The sequence below is a fragment of the Orbicella faveolata genome, unplaced genomic scaffold (genome assembly GCF_042242905.1).
Source record: "Orbicella faveolata isolate gen_17 unplaced genomic scaffold, um_ofav_v1 contig_47, whole genome shotgun sequence".
Lineage (NCBI taxonomy): Eukaryota > Metazoa > Cnidaria > Anthozoa > Scleractinia > Merulinidae > Orbicella > Orbicella faveolata.
The window spans coordinates 16,727,501-16,737,500 of record NW_028301577.1 but is presented as its reverse complement, the minus strand read 5'-3'; the positions used below and the strand labels follow the sequence as shown (position 1 = coordinate 16,737,500).

General features: G+C 41.2%; 1 protein-coding gene, 1 long non-coding RNA gene and 2 pseudogenes across 2 annotated transcripts in view; 3 read left to right on the top strand and 1 right to left on the bottom strand.

Annotated features, from left to right (window-relative positions):
- Positions 1–4,019, top strand: part of LOC149097373 (uncharacterized) — an 8,924-nt gene extending 4,905 nt beyond the window's left edge. The window contains exon 2 of the long non-coding RNA XR_016204352.1: positions 3,820–4,019. This is a non-coding gene — a long non-coding RNA (uncharacterized LOC149097373). The remainder of the gene's footprint in view (positions 1–3,819) is intronic.
- LOC149097374 (uncharacterized) lies at positions 684–2,042 on the bottom strand (annotated as a pseudogene).
- An 84-nt stretch (positions 4,020–4,103) lies between the features above and the next one.
- LOC149097372 (uncharacterized) lies at positions 4,104–7,397 on the top strand (annotated as a pseudogene).
- Positions 7,398–8,963: 1,566 nt separating this feature from the next.
- The window catches only part of LOC110065456 (neuropeptide Y receptor type 2-like), an 18,436-nt gene continuing 17,399 nt past the window's right edge, over positions 8,964–10,000 (top strand). The window contains exon 1 of the mRNA XM_089279776.1: positions 8,964–9,508. The gene's annotated coding sequence lies outside the window, so the exon portion shown is untranslated. The remainder of the gene's footprint in view (positions 9,509–10,000) is intronic.

The window sequence follows — 10,000 nt, the reverse complement described above, 5'->3', positions numbered from 1 at the left end:
TAACAGTACTATTAACATCTGCTGGTACATTGACAACATTTCCTCGGGGTTTGAAATTATTTTTTTCGTTCGGAAGCCAGTTGGTGACTAACGGAAAAATTTTGGACTCCAGATCGTAAATTTTGGTCGCCAACTTATGTTATAAACAACTTACACAAGAACACAATTTTATACGTTACTTTTCATGCAAGGAAAGTCACAATTGAAGAGCGAAACAATTAGAAACAACATGAGTAACACTTAGTTATAAAGCTACCGTTGTTCTCAGGTGATATGTCTCTGGTCCGAAGGTGATGGTTGTCTCCATTGTCATTTTAAATGAAGCGAAGCATAAAACGTTTCAAGTCCGTGGTTTTCATTGTGAGACAAACACGGGTCCTTGCGTATTTTCCCTTTGCTACTTCTTCGAAATGCAGTTCTTTATTTTCGACTTGCTTTCCAGGAAGGATTCAAAGTTTGGATTAACCCTTTGGCTGAATCTTCATTCCCCGCACGTAAAAAACTCACGTAATTCCTTTATCTGCCGCCATTTTCGCGGCAAATGAAAAGCACATGTTGTTGAAGTGCACCTGCGATCCCAGTTTCGGAAGAAGCCGCTGAAGCAATATGGCGCGCCTTGAACGCAGTATCGACGTGTCGAAATACATTCAAATTTTTTCGATTACCTTGTAATATTCAGACATTATTTTACTGGGAACGGAAAGGTGAGTTGTATACTAGCTACCATATCCGATTGATTTCCTAATATAAAGATTTAAAAACAAAAGTTGTGTCATGGTTTTCTTTAGTTATCGGAAAAAACGCGAGTCGCCAGCTGGCGACCAGTTCTGAAAATTTAGTTGCCAGTGCTCAATTTATGGTCGCATTGGCGACCAGTGAGTTGCAATTTCGAGCCCTGTTCCTTTTATTTTCAACTGATCTCCTCTTGGAGCTTGCATAAGCTTTTGAAAAGCTAATCTAGGTGCTAGAAGTCTGCACTCCAACTCATTTAAATCATACTATATTAGCTGTACAGGGTGGTATTTTGTTTTGAGATTTTTGTCACAAGACTGACAGATCCATTTAATATTATCAACACTGATTTTAGTTAGTAAATATTTTCCTGCATTAGTGTTGGAAAGTCTTAGCTTTTCAGCAGCAACAACACTGTCTATACCACAACTGGTCACAACAAGAACAAATGTACAGTGGACCTCTAGAAACAACATGAATTTTTGGATTTCATCAGTAATGGTTAAATTAGTGGAAATACTTTTGCGATACTCTCGTTGTGTTAGCAGTCTCTTTTCCCTACGTTCAACAGATTCATTTACAATTTTTTTTCTTTCTGATACTGACATTTGTTTGCCAGTCTCTTTTCTCTACATCCAACAGATTCATTTGCAATTTTTTTTCTTTCTGATACTGACGTTTGTTTGCCAATCTCTTTTCTCTACATCCAACAGATTCATTTGCAGTTTTTTCTTTCTGACGTTGCCTTGTCAGTCTCTTTTGTCTGGATTCCAAAGATTCATTACCACTTTTTTCTTTTTGATACTTAGACTGACTCGCAAGCCTTTTTTTGTCTTGATTCAACAGATTCACTTGCACGTTTCTTTCTGCTGTTTTCACGCATTTGTGCCAGCCTTTTTTGCCTAGATTCTTCACTTTCATTTGCCCTTCTCTTTTTCTCATTTTCATGTTGTACAATCAGCTGTTTTTCCATTACTTGTTGACACATTTCTGCTGTTTCACCCTTTCGTTTTCTGTTAATGACTTGTTTTGGATTATTTTTAACACTCAAAGACAACTGATCATTCTTTTGGCTACTGTGAACATTTTCCAGTTCAAGTCGACAATCAGAGATAAAGACACCTTTAATTTCAAAAGAAACATCCTCTGTTTCTAAGAAAGACATTTGAAAATATGATACAAGGTTTTAAAGGCCTTCAATGCTGAGCAAAGTACATTTCCCAAATGAGTGGGGCATACCATAAAAATCCTTTGCATGGGAGTTGAAAATTTTAAAGCTTTGTTCAGAACTTTTAAACAGTGCAACTGCACTGATGCCAGCAGTTAACAAACAACAATTGTAGTTTAATCTTACTCTAGAACTTGAAAATACTTCTACCAGTGAATTTTGAAGAGTCATGAACAAACTTCCAGTTAATGAATCACTGTATTTTAATGTGTATACTTTGTTGTACAGTGAAACAATGCATGGAACATCAGTTAACAGCAAATAATCATTGGCCTGCACAGAATATCTTGTAGAAACATATAGATTATTTCCAACGGTCAAAATATTGTTCAAAGTGGAAGAAGACCATTCACTGATATGTTATATTTGATGCTTGCCAGCATTTTCACCAAAGAGTGCTTCATTTCCTTGACTGTAGTCAGCAGACACTGTTCTCATTGGGTCAATGAAATCAAATATCGCAGGACCCGGATTTTCCTCCACATCATTTGCCTGTCTTATATTAAGGCAATGGAATATAAACATTGTAGCACAAAACACTACTTGATTCCATCAAACGATCCTTAAAACGCGCTGAGGTATCTTTTGTTTTCACGAAATTGTCATGAGAGCCGATCCTTGAATGAAATTGGTGAATGGAGATCCCCATATTTTCTTCTGATCGAGTCAAAAAGCACTCTAAGTTTGGGACACTTGTGAGGCAGTCTGAGACAATTTGAGACTCTGTCGTACAACCCGCACAAATCAGTAAGACAAATATATAAATATGGCTTTTATATACGAGAGTGCAATGACTCCTTGCAATATAGCTGGCACAACTCGCTTAATACAATAAAAAAAAAGTCAGAAAGGAAGACGACTTCTCCTTACCTTGTAAATTAATCGCACCGAGAAAACAAGTCGAAATTCGCCAAAGGCAACAGTCGAGAAGAGTAATGGCCGCCACACACAAACACACACGGCAGCCCAGAAGGGTCACCAACCATTTTTGTTTTTGTTTTGTTTTTTAATTTTTTTTTTTTGGTTTTTTTATTTTAATTTTGTATTTTTAACTTTTGTTTATGTTTTTCTTTTTTTATTTTGTTTTTGTAATTTCTGTTTTAGTTTTCGTTTGCCTTTTGTTTTAATTTTGGCTTCTGTTTCGCGTTTTTTACGTTCAAAAAGGAAACAAAACCAAAAACGTTAAACAAAAGCAAACAGGAGAAAAACAGAGACAGGCCTGCACGGACTCCCAAATTTTAAAGCTAAATTGCAACAACTGTGTACTCTCGTGCAAGCTGCCAGGATAATGCCCTCTGACAGTGTATTGAGATTTATATAGCAAGACAGTGTCTCAAAGTTCGACCAATAGGTACAGCTGTACTATGAACTAAATAGACGCAACGTGGCGAGCTTGTTAGCAATGAACGGAGCTAACAAATATATGGGCCAATCTAAGAGAAGCTAAGATATTTTGCTAGATTATACCGCGAGATAGAAGCTAAAATACAGACTTGAATAGTGTTTGTGCAAACTGCTAGAATAAGGGAACGTTCATTCATGAATTCAGCATTCAGTATTATACTATTGTTTATCCTGCTGGATTGCGTGACAAACGTCAACAGCCTAACCCTCAAGGGGTGTCATGTTCCGACCGGTTAAAGCGGTGTTGATGTCACTATTAAGAGTAGATGTAATGCAACCAGGTAAAAGATAACAAAAATACGCAAACAACAATATGGCGTAATTGAGGCGGACGCAGCCCTGTGGCAGGTTTTACGCGACTTCACGATAGGTGCACAAACTAAAAGCCTCACTTATTCCCCCACTAACGTGGGAACAGAGCAAAAGTATTGAAAGAGCCTTTCTTATCTCTCCAGCACAGCACAGGCTGGATCGGACAAAATAAAGGCTAGGATACAAGATGGCAAGACACAAGCAATGCCAAAGCTTGGGGAAAGTCGCTACGCAGACTTAACCGCCACAGATGCATGCACGGCATGCATCCCCGCAAAGCAAGGCCGAAACTAAAGAAAATTGCCTGATACGCTAACCATTTTTGGAGCGGCAGAAAGTAACACTGATTCTGGAGTGCGTATATAAATCTGGTAACAATCGGACGACCAACGACCTGACACCTTAATTAAGCAGTCTGGTAGGCACGCAGCTGCGGTCGCGGACGCCGCTCCTCTACGAAAGTTGTGACCCTTAAGGCTCTCTCGTGGGGGTCCCGCGCTTCTTGCAGAATCCTGAAGTTCGTGCGTGACAGAGGACCGGGTGAGGTAACGACGGAAATAGAACAATGGCCCCTAACGTGGTTTCGCTAGGAGAGAGTATTGTTGCATTGCCGAGACAGGGCACAACAAAGAAGGACAACGGGCAACGATGAGGGATTGCGCTGCCCTAAAACTATCCGTTTTTGAAGACTTAAGGGTAACAAGCAAGCGCTGTTTGCAGGCCAGCCTGAGACTAGAACAAAAAGTAATGCATACCTTGGTAAGATTAAACTTAGAACTGAAACTGTGTACCTCCGGAGGGGTAAACTCGCTACACCTAAGAAAGGCGAAAAAGGCAAGGGTGAAGGCAGCCCATATCATGGAGAACTCCCTTGGCCCCAGCCAACTACGTAAGATGGGGCGAATGGATAATAGTACGCCCGGAGTGACAGGTTGTCTCCGGATACGAGGAGACCCTTGATAACGAAGAATTCCCCTTAAAATCTTTTTTAGGAGGAGTCGTCCCCTTAAAGGGTCTTTGTAACCAGAAATAATCTGGAGATTGCGAACGGCTGCTAAATAAGTCTTAATTGTACCATGGCGAACTGTACGGGCCAAACAGGAAGCAAAATAGATCAGGGTTCCCTCTGATGCTGGGAGAATGTCACCTGTCGGAGTTGTTAGTCTGTTCATGAGACAAAACTGAATGAAACGCTTCTCCGGGGAGGTATACATGCGGTTTGTGTTCCACAACAAGGCCCAGTTGGCATACTTAAAAGACTTCATCTTTCAGAGAGTCATGAAGGAAGGCGGGATGGTGCAGGGGGTCTGGTCGGCACCGGGAGCGAGTTCCCTGAATCGTTGAACCTGAAAACGGGACAGGGCGTCAGCTATTTCGTCGTTCACCCCGGGGACGTGACGTGCCCTAACCAGGAAATAATGCTTCATGGAAATAAGTACTGAGAAACGAACCAGATCCATGACCCTAGGGGCTTTGGAATGACCCGAGTTAATGATAGCAACAACGCTCTGGTTATCACACCAGAATTGAAGGCGTTTGCCGGAAAATTGGGGGTACCATAGTGCGCAGGCAAGAACAATAGGGAAGAGTTCTTGCCATTCAATACTTAACCCTTTGGTCTTGTTAATGAGTAAATGAGGGGGCCACATGCCCTGGAACCATTTACCATTGAAAAAACCTCCAAACCCAACTGTACTAACTGCATCAGTATATCAGATAGCTGCAGGTCGGGGGAAGAGGTGACCCAGGAATCAAGGAAAAAAGATCGCCCGTTCCATTGGGCGAGAAATACTTTCCACATCTGTATATCCCTAGAAAATTCCTTGTTGAAACGGATATGATGAAAACGATTTTTTTTCCCCCGGGTGAGGTTTATGATGCGCTGAAGGAAGATTCTACCCGGGACTACTACTTTGCAGGCGAATTGCAGAGTACCGATAACGGTATTAGGCGACAACTCTTGCAGGAGTTTGAACAATTCGCGAGAAGAATGCGCCTCCAATACATATATCACGGCCAAGATAAAGAACCACATCCTTTTCATGTCAAATCAAATTGGATGCCTCCGGCTCAACAATCCATCACCCTTGAAAGCTATTTAGAAAGTGTCAAAACACAACTTGTTGACATCAGAATCAATAAGCCCAAAAATAATTTGTCACGCAATGAGATGGCGGCTTTAAAAGAGCTCAAGAATAACTCTGCCATAAACCTCGAAAAAGCGGACAACGGAACAACAACGGTCATCATGAATAAATCAAACAAAATACAAGAGGCTGAAGTGCAACTCGAGAACAGAGAGCACTATAAACCTCCCGGAGCACCGATGGTGAACACCACACAAACAAAGGTCAACCAGATCATTGACAAACTGTATCGGGGCAAACACATCGATGACATGACAAAAAAATGGCTTTCTCAAACCACCAGCCCGCCTAGAATTCCTGTCTTCTACAGGCTTACGAAAATCCACAAACCTATTCTGGTCGGAAGACCGATCACCTCAGGTTGTGACGGCCCAACTGAAAGAATATCCTCTTTTGTGGATACATTGTTACAGCCTATCGCATAAAAACAACAATCCTACATAAAGGATACAACTGATTTCATCAACTTTATAGAAAAAACAAAGATAGGCCAAGACACAATTTTAGTAACAATGGACGTTTCTAGCCTGTACACAAATATACCACAAGAGGAGGGAACAGAAATAGTATGCAAAGCTTATGAGACGTTCCACAACTATGAACCTCCGATTCCCACACACTATCTAAGGGAAATGCTTGGTGTAATCCTAACAGAGAACTCATTTGAGTTCAATGGAAAAAATTATCTCCCAACCCATGGTGTCGCAATGGGCACAAAGACAGCAGTGTCTTTTGCAAATATATTCATGGCGGAGATCGAAACAAATTTAATCCAACAAAACAATACCAAGCTAAGTGAATGGAAACGTTACATTGATGACGTTTTCTCTCTTTGGGACTGTAAAAGAAATGAAGTGGATCGTTTCATTGAACAAGCTAACACATTCCACCCAACAATAAAATTCACGGCCGAAATATCGGAGAGCGAAATAACTTTCCTTCATACAGTGGTGTTCAAAGGAGAGAGATTCATAGAAAAATCCATCCTGGACATCAAAACGCACTACAAGCCGACCGAAACCTTTAATACACCCATTTTACCTCGTGCCACCCCCCGGGGGTAAAAAGAGACTTTATCAAAGACGAAGCAATAAGACTGCTTAGAACAAACTCTTCAGAAACAACATTTGAAGAGTGCCTTGCAAACTTCAAACGACGCCTCCAAGCACGCGGGTATCCGAAGAAATATATAGAAAGGTCCCTGTCAGAGGTTATCTTTGACTCAAGACAATCGGCTCACCGCAAAAAGAAAAAACGGCAGAGAGACTATTGCCTTTTGTCACTACATACCACCCTGAAGTAAAGAAACTTAACAAAATCGTGATGGAAAACTGGAGTTCCATAGAAAATCAGCCTCTGCTGAAAACAATTTTTTAAAAGCCTCCGATCATATCTTACAAAAGAGGTAAATCTAAGACATGCTTGTAAGAGCAAAACTATAGTCTGAAGGCTTTTTATAATGCGACGCAACCACAAAAGCCACAGTGAGAGTCCGTGCAGGTCTGTCTCTGTTTTTTCCTGACAAAAATTTAAGAAACAAAAACGAAAACAAACACAAAAATTAACAAAACAAAGACGAAAAAAAAAAAAAATTAAAAGACAGAAAAAACCAAAAACGGAAACAAAAATTAAAAAAAAAAAACGAAAATGAAAACAAAAATGAAAACAAACATTAAAAAAATAAAAATGGTAGGTGACCCTTCTGGGCTGCCGTACAAACACTAATTCCCAGGGTCATTCCCAGTGTCCTCTCTCTTCTCAATAGAAACCACGTGACAAACACTTGGCTCTCGTATACTCTCTCGTATACAAATAAATAAAGAAAGAAATATAAGGCCCTGTTAGGGTATATCCCCTGTCTGAAATTCGCCACCAGCCATGTCGGCATTTCGCAAGATTCCTATGTAGCGTGTCAGAATTTCGTCTAAGAGGGACTGTGTCGGGAAATTTGACCTTGTTCGATTAAAACGAAGTAGCCTGCAGTACAGGCGGATTAGCGAGCTCTAGCGCGATACACGAGCGCGCGCGAAGCGCGAGAACAGGGCGGCGAGAACGAGGGTGAAGTGCGAGGCGAGAAAAATCCGCCTCGCACCATTGTTTATGCTCTTCCAACCGTTCGCCTGGCGAACGGTTTTGTTGATTGGTTCCTTTAAGCCACGTGACGTCAGACGCGAGAAAAAACAAAATGTGTTTGATTCGGGTGACAAGCCTACACGGACTCCTGCGGCTTGTGACATTTCTATATTTGCCGTTCTCTCATGAATTCTAGCCTCGCAACCTTTTATTTTGCTCTTCACTTGGTTTTGAAGGGCACTTAATGTTGTGTTATCAGGATGATTTTTTTAAAAGTAGAGTAGAGCCGTTGGACTGTTAGAGGTCAGAACTCTGCATAGTTTCAGCTGTTATCTATCGCTTTGTAGAGTTTGACACCTCTGTAATTTGCCATGTGCCGAGTAGTGTGGTTTGTCTTGCCTCATTTCTATTGCAGAAATGTATGTTTATGCAGAAATGTATCTCTTTAATTATTCGCTCTGGAGGGACAAAGTCGGTGATCATCAACGTTGATTATTGGCATTCTATATTGTGATGCCGTGCCCGGTTGTTAGATTAAAACTGTGTTAAGCTATATGGGTGTTCACCACGGATCATATTTAGCTTTGTCCGGCGTCGCCAGAGACTGCTGAGATCTGTTCTGTGTCGTCAAAGTTATGTTTCTTCCATCCTAAATTTGTTCGAGCTTTTCGTCTCCTGAGCTCGATGTTCAGGTTTATACTTCCTTTGTTCGTTTTGGCACAACATGATTTAAATTTAGCTAAATTTAGATGTTCACGTCTGTTGACTGTTTTGCGTCAGAAACGATTTCTGTGAAGTAACGACTTTTGTTTCTCCTTGGCCAATTAGATTCCACGATAGAATAAAACTCGAGTGCTCCTCGCAGCAAATACCTCGCGCAGTAGTTCTAAGGCAACTTGAGCTAGACTGTGATTGGCTTAAAATTCCTACGTCACGGAAATCGTTTCCTGGCTCGGGTTCGCAGAAGTTATTTTCGGCGGAGACAAGCGACAGCCGGAAATACGTCTGCGTTCGCAGGCTAAAATAAGAAAGCCTGGGTTTCACGACCCGTCGACATCGCGCGTGAGAGAAGAAAACACATATAAAACTCTGGACAGAAATGCATCTTCACTTCGACCCATACGTTTTAAACAATCACTGCATTCTCAGTTCCGGAATTCGTTGTCGGTCTATCTTGCCATTGGTGTCGCTTTCCCTATTTCGCTGGATTAGTCTGTCGTTCGTCGCTAATTCATAGCCCTCATGTCGCCGTTTCAATGCCATGTCGCTTGTCGGAATTTACCCCTAATAGGATCTAAAATATCGCCGAGCCTGACAAAGTGTGGGGAAATGTCACACATAATCCTTTGTTGTCCCTCATTAGCATTCGATTCGGCTCATGTGAAGTACGGCGTCTGAACTTGGCCTTACCCTCTCAGCTCCAGATACTTCAGTAACTTGCAGCCTTTTATATCAATGGAACAATCTTCATTCTTCTAAATATTCACGTACAAACTTGACCGCTACCACGCACTTTTAATCTACGCACAGCTTGGGCTTAAGACGCAGGCAGCAAGTTCACCCGTTTGAAGTTTGGTTACCCTTGATTCTGCTGGATTTGAAGAGTCTTAAGGTAACAAGTTTCATTGATTTGCTTTGTCTTATTTTAAGACCAAATTCTCTTTCCACTATCTGAACGAAACTGTGTTGGTTTTCGGATCTTACTGAAAATCGACTTAATGGGTATTCAGTCGCTTTTGCCGAATATTTCGGACAGAAATACATAACCTGGCGTTTCGTAATCACTTAGTCAAGTTGATTGTGATGAGGATTGTGATATTTCCTCGTCTTTTGACGGCCCGGCGGGCAAAAGCTTCTTACACGAAACTTTTTGAGCCACCTTTCGACAAATTATTTTGCCAGAACAAACAAAATGTAGAACATTATTGTCAGCTGTTCGTTATGTGCCGATAACAAATACTAAGAGCTAGACATCCAGTGACGTCAGCAACGGATAGTTTGAAGTTAATAATACGGCGTACCTGTACAAACTAATACTGTTGAGCCACGACTCTGATCATACGATACGACAATGTGCGGAAAATAGAGACACCGAGAAAAGGTT